Source organism: Plectropomus leopardus, chromosome 16 (assembly GCF_026936395.1).
Source record: "Plectropomus leopardus strain MGB_pleo_1.0 chromosome 16, ASM2693639v1, whole genome shotgun sequence".
NCBI classification, from domain to species: domain Eukaryota; kingdom Metazoa; phylum Chordata; class Actinopteri; order Perciformes; family Serranidae; genus Plectropomus; species Plectropomus leopardus.
Window position 1 is genome coordinate 20,372,593 of NC_142191.1, and position 12,333 is coordinate 20,384,925.

Here is a 12,333-nt window from a genome sequence, read left to right on the forward strand (position 1 = left end):
GCTTTGGAGAAGTTCATTGAAATTCTAGTGCACTTCTATCTTATCATCTATTGTGCCCGCTGTGGCAAGGCAGCTTTATTTAAATAGCTCTTTTTATACAACAGGGCAATTCAAAGCACTTTACAGAGCAATAAAATAACATATTAAAGGACAGAAAATATATAAAAGGTAAAATTAATAACTTAATGATCTACAGTTAAAAAAGACACTATTAAAAATATCTAAAATAAAGACGTGCAAAGGAAAAAAGATTATTTAAAACATATTAAGCCTTGTGCCTCACTAGGGACGATGTTGGCTTTTTTATCTCCCATCTTTTGATTATTTTGGCTGTGTTAATGCAAGTGGCCTAAATTTTGGCAAGCGTGTGAATTTTATTTTAAATTTTAGAAATTCAACCTCAGCTCCTATGAAAAGTCAATAATAAACAAGGTAGCCAAAACAACAAGCTGGCATTTAAAGGGTTAAAATTCTGAAAATAAATGAATATTTGGTTATTATGATCAGGACTGAAGTTTATTAAAAGATTTCCATTAGGGAAAGTTTAAAATAATATTTTTTGTAAAAATCTGAAACTGCACAAAAAATAAAAATGCATCAAAATCAGTACTGTTGTTAATCACTGATAAGACTGTAAAAAAAAAAGGAGAAAAATTCCACCTGCCATTTAATATGCAGAAAATAACTAAATGTGTATGTTTTTTCAGACAAAATAACAATGTCATTATGTTAACCAACTGGCACTTAAAGGGTTAACATTTTGAAAATGAATGAATATTTGTAGTTATGATTAGGACTGAAGTAGGTTAAACAATTTAGGTCAGTGAAAGTGGAAAATAATGATATTATATAATATTTAATGGAAGTTTTTTGAGGAAGAGGACATTTTTGTCCCCAAATGACACCAGTGGAAAGTTTTTAAAATAAAGCACAAAGCTTAAAATCAATTTGCAGGAGAGTTTTCGGCTTTAACTGAAAAGTGGTTAGAGTAGAGGCTTGTCCAACTTCATATGGGACAATATTCCAGATTTTTGCTGCACGCAGGCAGATGAAGTCACTGATTTGAATAATACATTCAAACTCTGGTGATGCCAGATAGCTGGGTCTGTTTGCATTGTTTCTCTTGCAAGACATATTTAGGTGACAACCCAAAAACATGAAAGTTTATGGATATACAGGAACAGATGTTGACGTCTGATAGCCAGCAGCTCCTCATGTTCAGAAAGCTTAGCATAACAAAATGATCTGCAGGCAAAAACCTGGAGTCGCATGAGGTGAAATCTGCTCAGTCTGTGTGCCAAGGAATTACTGTGATCACCTGAGGTCAGTTAGCACAAAGAGCTTAAAGCACAAATTAGTCCATTATGCAAAGCTAAAATGACATGCTGACCGAGAACTAAATCTGCATCCAATAAACAAGCAATAGAGTTTGAGGTAGGTTGGTTGATAAAGTATTTTTCCCCCAAACAATTCATGATTTAGTTTTTCTTTTAAGCATTACCTTCTGAGAAATCGTGTTTCTTCTGTCAAGTTGGTATGGCAGATGGCTCTCAATACTACGATACACATGAGCCTCGTGCAGTGTTTTTGGAGGAGAGGCAAATTAGAAATCAAATTAAATCTGTATCAATTTTAAAACACTTGGTCTGTGCAGTTGGAAACAAAAGATGTTGCAATTGTTTTCAAATTTGCTAAGAATGGACCCAGAGTGCAAAACTAAATTGATTTAAACTGTTGATTGTGCTATTGGTTTTCCAGTTTTCTGTTAAGTATTTCTTCCACTTCTGACTTTCTATCAACCAGATATTGTCTTTTAGGAAAAGATTGATCCCCGGTCTAAATTTAACAGTGGACATTGTAGTTATTTTGTGCACAACAGTTTCTATCTATCTATGCTATTCTGTACATCTGTACATACACGTACAAAAACATAAATATTCAGCTCACTTCACCTCCAGAGCAGCAGCCTCCCACACTCAACTTCTGTATCAATCTACGTTAGTCTTGTGTTTTACCTGTAAGACGCACATTTTAATGCCTTTGCTCATCTCTGATGTGGAAACACCAGATTTCCATACAGTCAGAGAGTGTAATTGCGGCGTCCCGTCTCTCACTGCTTGGCGACGCACAGCCCTCCATTTCCACCATCTCTCTCTGTTTCCACCAAATTTAGTTTTGTGGTCAGGTCATTTTAAGACAGCGATCTGTTAGTGAGGTTTTCAGCCTACTGTACAGTTGTGCCTGCGTTGCTCTGTGTACAATAATGCAGCTAAAAAAGGAGCAGTGACTTGACTGCACAAAATTGGGGGTCTTCTGATGACTCTGATCATTGACTTTTAGGGAGCAGCCTTGAACAGAATCCTGTAGGTATTAACTCTATTTTAGCTGCCCATCAGTCATCTTGATGCTTTCTAAACTTTGTTTTGGCAAACTGCAATAACACATATCTCTTTTTTTCCTTTGTTTGCCATTGTGTGTTATATAATCTCCTGACATGTCAGACCTGACTTCATGCTTTCACAATAAACACAAATGCTTTATTAGCTTCTGTGGAAGTGATGTAATGACTTTGCCCCCTCTGATTGGCCTGATGTGCAGAGCAGCCTCTCTTCCTCTGCCTGCTAATAACTTTATTTTGTCCTGGCCTGCTTCAGCAGTTAAGAGGAAGCATGATGTAACTCAGCTCGGGCCAAGATCTCAAATATGGGACAGTTTTGACAATCTGTGTTTGTCCTTGTGGGGATTTGACCTTATGGCATTAATACCGAATGTGATCTTGATGCTTTGGACAAACATGAAAAGTCAGTGAAGAGTTTTGTTGTTGAGCCAGTGTTCATCACTCCCTGACAGGTCCATTTGTTATTCGTTTAGATTCAAGAAAACACACCAAGTACGAATATTATCCAAATATGAATTATCTTTGTTGCTATAGTACATAATGTTTTCTGGTTGAGAGGTTGAGAAACATTGTTTTGGTATTTCTTAGTTTCAAAGAATTTAGTTTACAGCTTATGTCTAAAAGTCAAGGTCCGTTTTGTTAGGAAATTTATTTAATCCATTTATCTAGCAGATGTTTAGTTTTAAGTTTAATGATTCAAGTTCAAAATATATTTATATTTCACAGATGAGTGATTTACATGAATTTGCATAAATTATGTTTTAGTGTCACTGGGCTACGGAGCAGCTTTCTAACAGCTGGTGTCTTTGTTTTTGGTGATGCATTCCTTTCACAACTTTTGCAGATTGCCATCAGCTCCACAAACACTGTTGTCAGGAAAATAAAAGCCTGAATGTACTTTCTCTTGTGCTCACACATTGTTTTTGAAAGTGTTTGATTTGGTGAGCTGCAGAGCCACAGGCGGTGTTCTGACTCAAACTGGAATCAATCACCTCGGCTCTCTGAGCTGAACATTTAGTCTTTACAAAGTTCAGTTGGATGAGATACTTTAAAGGATTTAGGTCAGTCACATTTCAGCTGATAGCATATTTTATAAGTTTTCTTGTTTTGTTTGGAACAAAACTGCAATACTGCAGTTCAAATAGGTTTTGACAGCTATACATTGTCTAAAATGTTTGATTATATATGTTCATAAACACAAAATGTGTTAGATGGGAGTGACAGGTTGTCTGATATCAGACTGAATAGTCAACTGGTTACACTGCATTTCCATCTTCAGCCTGACATTGAGTCCACTCTAAGTGATTTCTGTGTGGGAGGGTACAGATCCACTTATCTGTCTGAATCTAACATCATTATAAGTCAGTCCACTGTGGGTCTGCACCATTACCACGCTTTGGTGTGCACTGAGTAGGTGGAGTCCGCTCACCAGTAGACAGTTATAGGAGCTGGCAGATGAGATGGATCCACCTGCTGAATTTCAGCGGCATTTATATCACCACGGCCACATGGCCCATACAAACTCAAAAAAAATGGGGGAGATTGATGAGACAGAGAGCTGATGTCATTCAGGTTTACATGAAATCTGATTGTGATTTGTCAGCTGGGAAAGCTGCCACGTCTTTTGCCCTGCTAGGCCGACATTAATGTTTGTTTTGTCAGCTGACATTTATGCAGTTGCTGTCACAACATTTGAACAACATTCCCATTGTGCACGGTATTCAAAATTCAGTTACCCATGAATATAGAGACGCTTTATTTGGGCCGTGTTGTGTGTTTGAAACAGAGGAAGGATACAAAGCTGCTGCAGGCCCTTTTGGCTGCTAGTAAAAAATCAATCACCAGAAAATGGCTAAATACAATACCACCTACAGTGGAAGATTGGCAGGGTGTAATTTTAGACATATTTAAGATGGAAAAATTGACTTACTCCTTGAGAGCTCAAAAAGACAAATTCTACCAAACTTGGCACAAATGCATTGAATTTATAACCCCAATGAGAGCAGACTTTGACAACTCCATTAATGTTTCATACTCCTTTCTTCCCACTGTTGTGAAAAATGTAAAAATGTAAGCTCCCTTCAGTTCGGTTGTACATAGTTAGTATTTCCTGGAATGAGAGTTGGGCATATGTAAGAAAATGGAACACCTAATGGCGGACAGAGTAAGGTAGAAATTCGTTGGATTTATGGCTACTTGATGTTTTGTGGGAGAACACAGATGAGCATGCTCAAAGTTATAAAGATGAATGGTTTATGAGATTTCCTTGAATTCTCATCTATGGGAGTAAAGGACTGAGAAGTTTGTACGGTCTGAGTTTCAGCACAGGAAGACTGCGATTTTTAGTTTCTTTCTTGTACATATGCAGAGAACTGAAAAAAGGAAAACTGGAAAAGTGTGCTATAGTATGAAAATTGTAGAAAATCTGAATGCCTAATTGTTGTCTTTTCCAAATAAAAAGATAATTGCAAAAAAAACATTCCCACCCTCACAGTTATTTGTTAAGCGGTACACTGAAATCGGATCCTCTGAAGCAAAGGTGTGGTAAAATAAACTACAATGTTGGGCAAAATTGAGAAGACATGTCGACTTAGAACAGCCTTGATAGCAGCATCTCTCGCCTATACCACCATGTTGTTATTACTCTCCATTGGTTCTTGACATTGGTTACTTTCACCCATGACGCTTATTGGCTAACCTTAAGGCCCCCACATGGTGCTCATCGGCTGTTTTTTTGCTTTTGCACCGGCGATAGCGAGGCTGGAGGCATTATATTTTCAGGTTGTCGGTCTGCCAGGCCGGCACATTCTTGTGAACGCGATATCTCAATTTGACACAGACATTCACTTGGCCTCAACAATGAGCTGATTAGAATTTGGTAGCCAAAGATGAATGCAATATCTGAAGATGGCCTTCAGGGAGTTTCCTCAATTTTGGCACAAACTTGGACTCAAGAATGAACTTATTTGAATCTGGTGGCCAAAGGACAAAGGTAAACGTTACAGTGACCTCATAAAATATGTTTTTGGCCATAACTCAAAAACCTTGGGTTCCCAACTATGCTGACTGTACAGGTCTTTTGTGCTGCCGGGGACAAGATGTGTGTGAAGCATCCATGTTTTCACAGGCATGGATGTAAACTGTAATTGTAACTTGACTGGTGTGTGGAGGCATACAGCTGTGTGGTAGTTTACTTTAACTGAGAAACTGCTATTTTGTTTCATGATGCCAAACCAGAATCAGTCAACTTGAGCAAAGGTCTGGACCAAGGCAAAGGGACAGGCTGTTATAGGCAGTAAAGACCTCCTATGTCGTCTTTTATTATAGACCATTGTTTGCACAACACTTGAAAGCACAACAACCCATTAACCGCATGGGGCATTAAAGTGCTGGGTTAAAAAAACAGTAAAAAAACCCACAACTGGCATCTTTTCAGGCAGTGCCGCCAGTCATTGACTGCAGAGATGTGATGTTAACGTGGCATACCCTCTGCAGAGCAGCCTTCTCGCAGTCTGTGCAGCTTCCTGCATACACTCGAGTCTTTGTAAGGCTGGCTGGCTGAGCGGACTCCCTTGCTGCGTGTGTTTCCTTGTCTCGCTTTCCAGCCCCGAGGTGAGATCTCCAAGCAGAGCTGAGGATCATACAAGGACAGGCACATCTGGAAAGTCTAACTGGCTGCACTTGCCAGTTAGCAAGCTGGTGCTAATGAAAAGCAGGAGTCTGCCTACCGCTCACTCTGCCTGGTTAGCATTAGTTAAGCCAATCATCTGTGCTTCTTAACGTACTTCCATACTCAGTCACAGTCTGAGCACGCTTCAAAGCATTTTAATCTTTTTCCCACCTCTAGTATTTATAATATATTATTATAATTTTGCACGCACAGTCTATGGATCAAACTTTGTGGTCACGATGTCGAGACAGAGGGACAAAATTTACAAGACAATTATATGCTTGGACTAAAAGGACTCTATTTTGCTTGTTTAATATTGTCTGCAAAGTCATCGCGTGCTAATGTTAGACGTGCTGTGGCTAATACAGCATGCTCTGTATACATATAGCTGCACAGTAAGAGAGATTGTTAGTGGTTTTGAGAATGAGTAACTACACGAGGCATTGGTTTTTTCCTCTTCCTCCGAGGTCAGAATAAGTGACATCCCAGTCACATGGCAGTGCATTGGCGAAGGCTCTCTGCAGGACTACTTGAAACTATATGGTGTGTTTATTTAAGCCTTCGCAAACGGCTTGCTGTGTGGCTTGCTCTGTTCGAAGTGTGCCAGCATTCCCTGCTCTGACATCCACCGGTCATGAATCTTTCCAAAGCACGTGACAACGCCCTCGCACATGACCGAAAACCACAACCAGCGGTTCACACAGCACACAGCCAGAGTCTTTACCGTGACTTCTTGGGGTATGCCAGGTCATTGCCCCTTTCCAAGCTGTCCGGGGCCTCTCCTCTTTGCCTCTCATCTCAGCTTAAGCTCACCCATGTCCCGGGGCTGCAGTGTGGGAAAGGTGAGCAGGTGTGACTGGAACACTGAGCCCCATTCAGAGGAGGCCACAGGGCAAAGACGAGCGAAAGATTTACACCGTGTCCACATCTTTACTGTATGTAGATTTACAGCCTTACCCAACGCAGAGCAGATTTAGAATTGAGGACTCCTCAACTGTTAACAGGACAGTCCGTTGTTTACAGAGCAGGCTGGTATTTTGTTTACAGGGAAGTCAGGCGGGAATAAGCAACCGGCAATTCCTTGAATTAGTCCTGATAGGAATTTATGATTGCGACTGTAATTTTAAGAGGATGACAGTCTTGCAAACAGTCATTGCCTGATCAGATAGAAATGTCAACTCTACACACTTTGTTTCCACCTTGAGTCGAACATTGCGTTCACTCTAAACTATTTCCGTGCTGCAGGGGAGACGCATGTATCTGCCTTAATCTTACATCATTTTAGCTCCACACTGATGCATAGTTATGCTGAAATACTAGTTTTGCCAGGGTTTTTAAAAGAAAGAAAGATGCTGAGCGATACTGAGAAAGCATGCCATCAATGTATACATTTAGGACAGTCTAGATGTGTCTATTTTGTCTATAATGCTTTAGAACAGCGTGACAACAGCATTTGTTGTAAGGCTAGGGTGATAAATGACAGGAAGAAGGATGGTAGATGAAAAAAACTACGAGCCTACGAGCATAGTTTTTTTTTACCGGAAAAAATAATAAATTACCCTTTGTGGTTTCCATATACATTTATTTCAGGCCAGAGCAAAATCTGAAGCAAAAATATTGAACCGCTCATCACCACAGCTTCAGCATGTGAATAAGTTCCTCCTGGCCGCTTGAGTGACAAGCTTTCCCCCAGGCGTCGCTACAGTCTTTCAGTCAGGTCCACCTTTTGCTCGTCTGCAGCTCCAACCTGGAGAAGAAAAGATGGTCACTTATGGCTCCAAAAACCAAGATGGCAACTGTCAAAATGGTGACCTTGAGGCTTCATAACGACAATCGGCAAACTAATTGGGGACGTCACAGCAGCTACAACCATTATTTCTAGCCTATGATATTGACACAGAAGTAGGATCTTTAAATTTGTATAGATTAGCTGAGGTCATTAAATTGAATGCCATGTTTCACATAACATGACACTGCATTATTACATTAATGTTATTCCTGTTGTCACAGACCCATTTACCCCATTTCACTGTCACTTTTATTCCCATCATCCACTGTTTTTGTCTCTGTCAGTACAGAGGCTGCTATGAAAAGACCGCTCACCACACAAACACAAGGCCTCCGTTTATTTTCAGCCATGGCATGCATGTCAACCAAAAATAAACCAAAACATTGCGAACATCCCTTTTTAATGTCCTCTAGATTGCGAAGACAGTGGAAGTCTCTAGCCTAAACAAAAGACTCTGAAAGATAGCGTTTGTGTCAGTTGTTTAGGACTTGAAGAAACCAACATGGCCTGTTCTCAAGTTTCTCAAAGTAATGTTTATGGTCCGTGCTTCTGTGTTTGCCTGGGCCCTAACAAAGATTTCCCCAGACAACTCTTTGGTTTTCATTTGTTTAATTAAATAGCTTTACGTACATTAGTCTTGTAAAAACTTCTGTTTTGGCCCATGTGCATGATTCATGCACGTGCATCTCAAAGTTCACTCACTGTGTCAGGATTGTCCTCGCAGATCACAGCTCAACTCAGATCTTCCTCTCTGCTAACAAACAAAAAAGATTATGTATAGACTTCCACTGAAAACATTTTCGGAAATGTTTTTTCAGTTTATTTTATAGAGAATTTTTTTGATGAAACAAAACTAAAGTGTCAAAATAAACTGGATTGTAGCACCCCCTAGAAGCCACATGAAGGCAGTTATGAATCATTAAATATGTCAAACTTTTGAACCGTCAACACATTGCACACAGACAGAAACACTGACTTTTTTTACACATATGTTTATGCTTGTGATCAGATTGTTTTTCAAAACAAAACACACTACTTGAATCCAGAGCATTTCTTGTCATATAATACCATTCCACTGATGCAAACCTCTTTTTGAATTGAAGCCCTGATTGTTTAGTTCTCCCTCTCTGTCAGTAGTCGTTATGATGAGTAATTGTGCATCAAGAGTACTTACCATAATTTATGGTCTTATCATCTGTCTTTGCTGTCCTGTGTTTCTTTTAAAGCAACATGGTCTTGTGTTGGATGAGCAAATGTAATTTTCTGTCTGTTTTGTATGATAAAGGACCACCTTGGACCAGTCCTTGTTCTGGTTTCCTGACAAACTGAGGAGAGAAGATATCATTATTTCTGCCTCCAAGGGAGTAAAGACGAAAGGAAATACCCAAATTTCCCTTAAGAGCCAAGCCTGACTGTTCCCATCCTTTTCAGATAGGCAGTGGAGATCTGCATCATATTAAATGCCTTGTGTGCCCTTTGTAGTTGAATATCAGTAAGCTGCAGAGCTGCATCTGCGTTTCCGATTTCATTTGGAGAGAAACATGTTGAGGTGAGCATTATCCAGCGTAGATATGAAATAGTAATATGTATTTTGAAGCTATAATGACAAACAGGCATGGCTTTTTCTAAAGAAAAGAAGAGTAAGAACAGTTATCTTCTGATCTGGTCAAAATCGTCCTTGATACCTTTTTATTCTCATTTTAGACCATTTCAAGAGGAAAAAATTAGGACACTCCAAAAATGCCTCGGTGGTGCCACAAAGACTGGGAAACTTGTAAACCTCAGGGCCAGGAGTGTATAGGAAAGAATTCAGCAAAAAGGGCCTTTATAACAGGCGAGAGGTGCATTGAACGTGGGCCAAACTGATGCAGCGAGTACACAGAGCCAAACACGAGGCTACTAAACAGCAGGCTTCATGCACATCAGGCTGGGGTTTCTAGGAGACTGGAGTTTTTCTAAAAAATGTGCCTCTGAGAGGAAAAATAACCTGACTGGTTGAGTTAAACCTGAAGTTAGTTAACTAGCAGCTCAAAAAGGGCAAGAAAGAATAAAATCCTTTGTAGCTCTTTATTGTGGAGGGTCAACACGTTAAATATCTAAGTGGATGTGGAAGATAGCTGTAGGCTATAACTGACATTGAATAACTTTAAAAGAATGCACTGCTTTTTTTGGGTGGTTTAAAAATAAGGGCTGCACAATGGTGGCCACTTGATCTTTTATTTTGTCTCGTTTTCACTAAGGTTTAGTCTATTTATCATAACATTTTTAGTCTCTAATTTATCCTGACACTCAGAAGAGAAAAAAATCATACATTAAAAAGTCTGTGTTTTCCCTGATGGAACTGGTGTTGCTGCTGATGTGCCATACTAAAAATACCATTTTTTCCCTTTGGAGGTCTGAGTTTGTGGAGCAAAGCCTTTAGGTTACATGAATAATAATAGTTGCAGGATTTCTTTGATGTGTATTGACTGTAATGTGTGACTTGATTTAACTAACGACTCCTTACATTTCTTGGCCAATCCGCAGACTGCATTCCTCTGTAGTCAGTGAATGATTTTGGTTTTAAAAAAATGACTGCATTATTGCACGGACAAAATGTAGATATGAAACCACAAACTTGTATTTGCAACATGTCTAGACTTATGTAATGATAGGCTGTCAAATTTTAATGTAGCCTAATGTAATGGTGTTGTTTTTTTTAATGTGACTGCAGCTTTCTTTTGGGAATATAGTATCACTGATACTGATAAAAGTGGAATACATAGCTTGTTTTGCTCTGATGCCACTTTTGCAAAATGAACAGGAGGTCAGGGGCCAGCTGATAAACAAACCTTAATATTTGATATATAAAAGAATTATCCCAAACTTCTGTGAAAGGGTCTAGTTGATTCTCCCCTGGCACTTTTCCATAAACAAGCTCTATTTTGATGCTTTTTCTGCATTCTGGCAAGGGATGCAGTGCACAGTGTAGGATTTTTAATTTATTTATTTTTTTTTACCAATATCCGATATGCCAATATAAAAACATCCTGTTTGGGTATATTTGATACCAATATTGATATATCCACTTGGGGCTTTTCTTTCCTTTATTATAGTGCAGTTGGAGAGTGACAGGAAAGGGGGAGAGAGAATGGGAATGACACGCGGCAAAAGGCCGCAAGCCAGAATTGAATCTAGGCGGCTGCAAAGGACTCAGCCTACATAGGGCGGACTCTACTCACTGAGCTATAGGCCACCCCATAATATGCTCACTCTTATCATGATGGCCCACCAGCAGATGGAGACATAAAATGCAATGCTTTAAATGTATGTGATATTCATTCATTTCATATGGCATGATATGTTAAATACTTAAACTTAGGGCTGGTGTTTTTTTACATGTTCACTTTGTCAATTAAAAAAAAAAGGAAAAGGTATGTGAAGAAATCAGCCAATATCTGCCGATGCTGATGACGTGCTGATATTATTGTGCACCCCCAATTCTGGCACCTACTTAAGTTAAAAAAAAAAAAAAAAATTCCCATCAGTTTTTTTTTTTTTTTTTCATTTTTTCTTTTAAACACCCAATTAAGATAATTATTAGAAATAAACTTTCAGTCTCGTACTTTTAGGCCAGTATTCAATCATGTATTTTAATACTGTGCAGTATAATGAACTCTTTTGTTTTTGGGTGTCTCATTTTCATATTTGAGACACAGTCAAGAGCTGATTAAGAGGAATTTGGCAGGAGGAAGGAATTTGTTTTCTCTTGGCCGCTGAGGTTCAACACTGCCACAGACAGCTAGTGATTGCTTGTCCTGGTTATTTGTGCACAAATATGCATCTATTTTGATTTAAAATACTGCATACCTCTTAGAGTTTAGATATGAATTATTCTGGAGGCATTCCTTCTCTGTCCAGACCTCCCGGCTTTATGCAGTGTGGTACACTAGATCCACGACCAGGCCTCAGCAGACAGCACCAGGGCTCCATCATCTCTTTGTCTGGAGTTACACTCCAGAGATGGTGGCCTTTGTGGTCAACTTTTTCTTTTCTGTTTTGCCTCCATGATAAGCTGACAGAGTCAACCTGACATAATTAGTTGTCTGGGGTTTGTTTGGGTTGTGAATTGCTGCTGTGGTGTAAATCAGCAAAGAGCTGGCGGCCAATGAGACAGCTAGAAGCCACATTAAAAGACAGGGGCGGCTTCTCTGCCGCCGACCACATTCGCTACTCAGCCGCTTCCCATTGTTTTCCCTCCAGGACCTGGCAACCGCAGCTGCAGACTTGGACCCAGAAACAGCAGCCAGGAGTTTGATCATATTTCTTCTCACAATTTGTCCCCTGATACACCGTGTAATGTTGGTTTGGTGTTCTTAGAGTGAGTTTAAATGTGTCAAGATTCAACATAGGACTGCGGTGTGGGTTATACATTGTGGAGACTGTTGGTGGATATAAAATGGACATGTTTTATTGTATTTGCGCCAAAGTAAAGGA

General features: G+C 39.4%; 1 long non-coding RNA gene across 1 annotated transcript; it reads right to left on the reverse strand.

The window, feature by feature from the left end:
- Nucleotides 1-7,642: 7,642 nt before the first annotated feature.
- Nucleotides 7,643-10,087, reverse strand: LOC148186886 (uncharacterized). The gene is made up of 3 exons (XR_015779188.1): nt 9,032-10,087; nt 8,560-8,611; nt 7,643-7,815 (listed from the first exon to the last, which is right to left on the reverse strand). It is a non-coding gene; the product is annotated as an uncharacterized LOC148186886 (long non-coding RNA).
- Between the last annotated feature and the right edge of the window lie 2,246 nt (nt 10,088-12,333).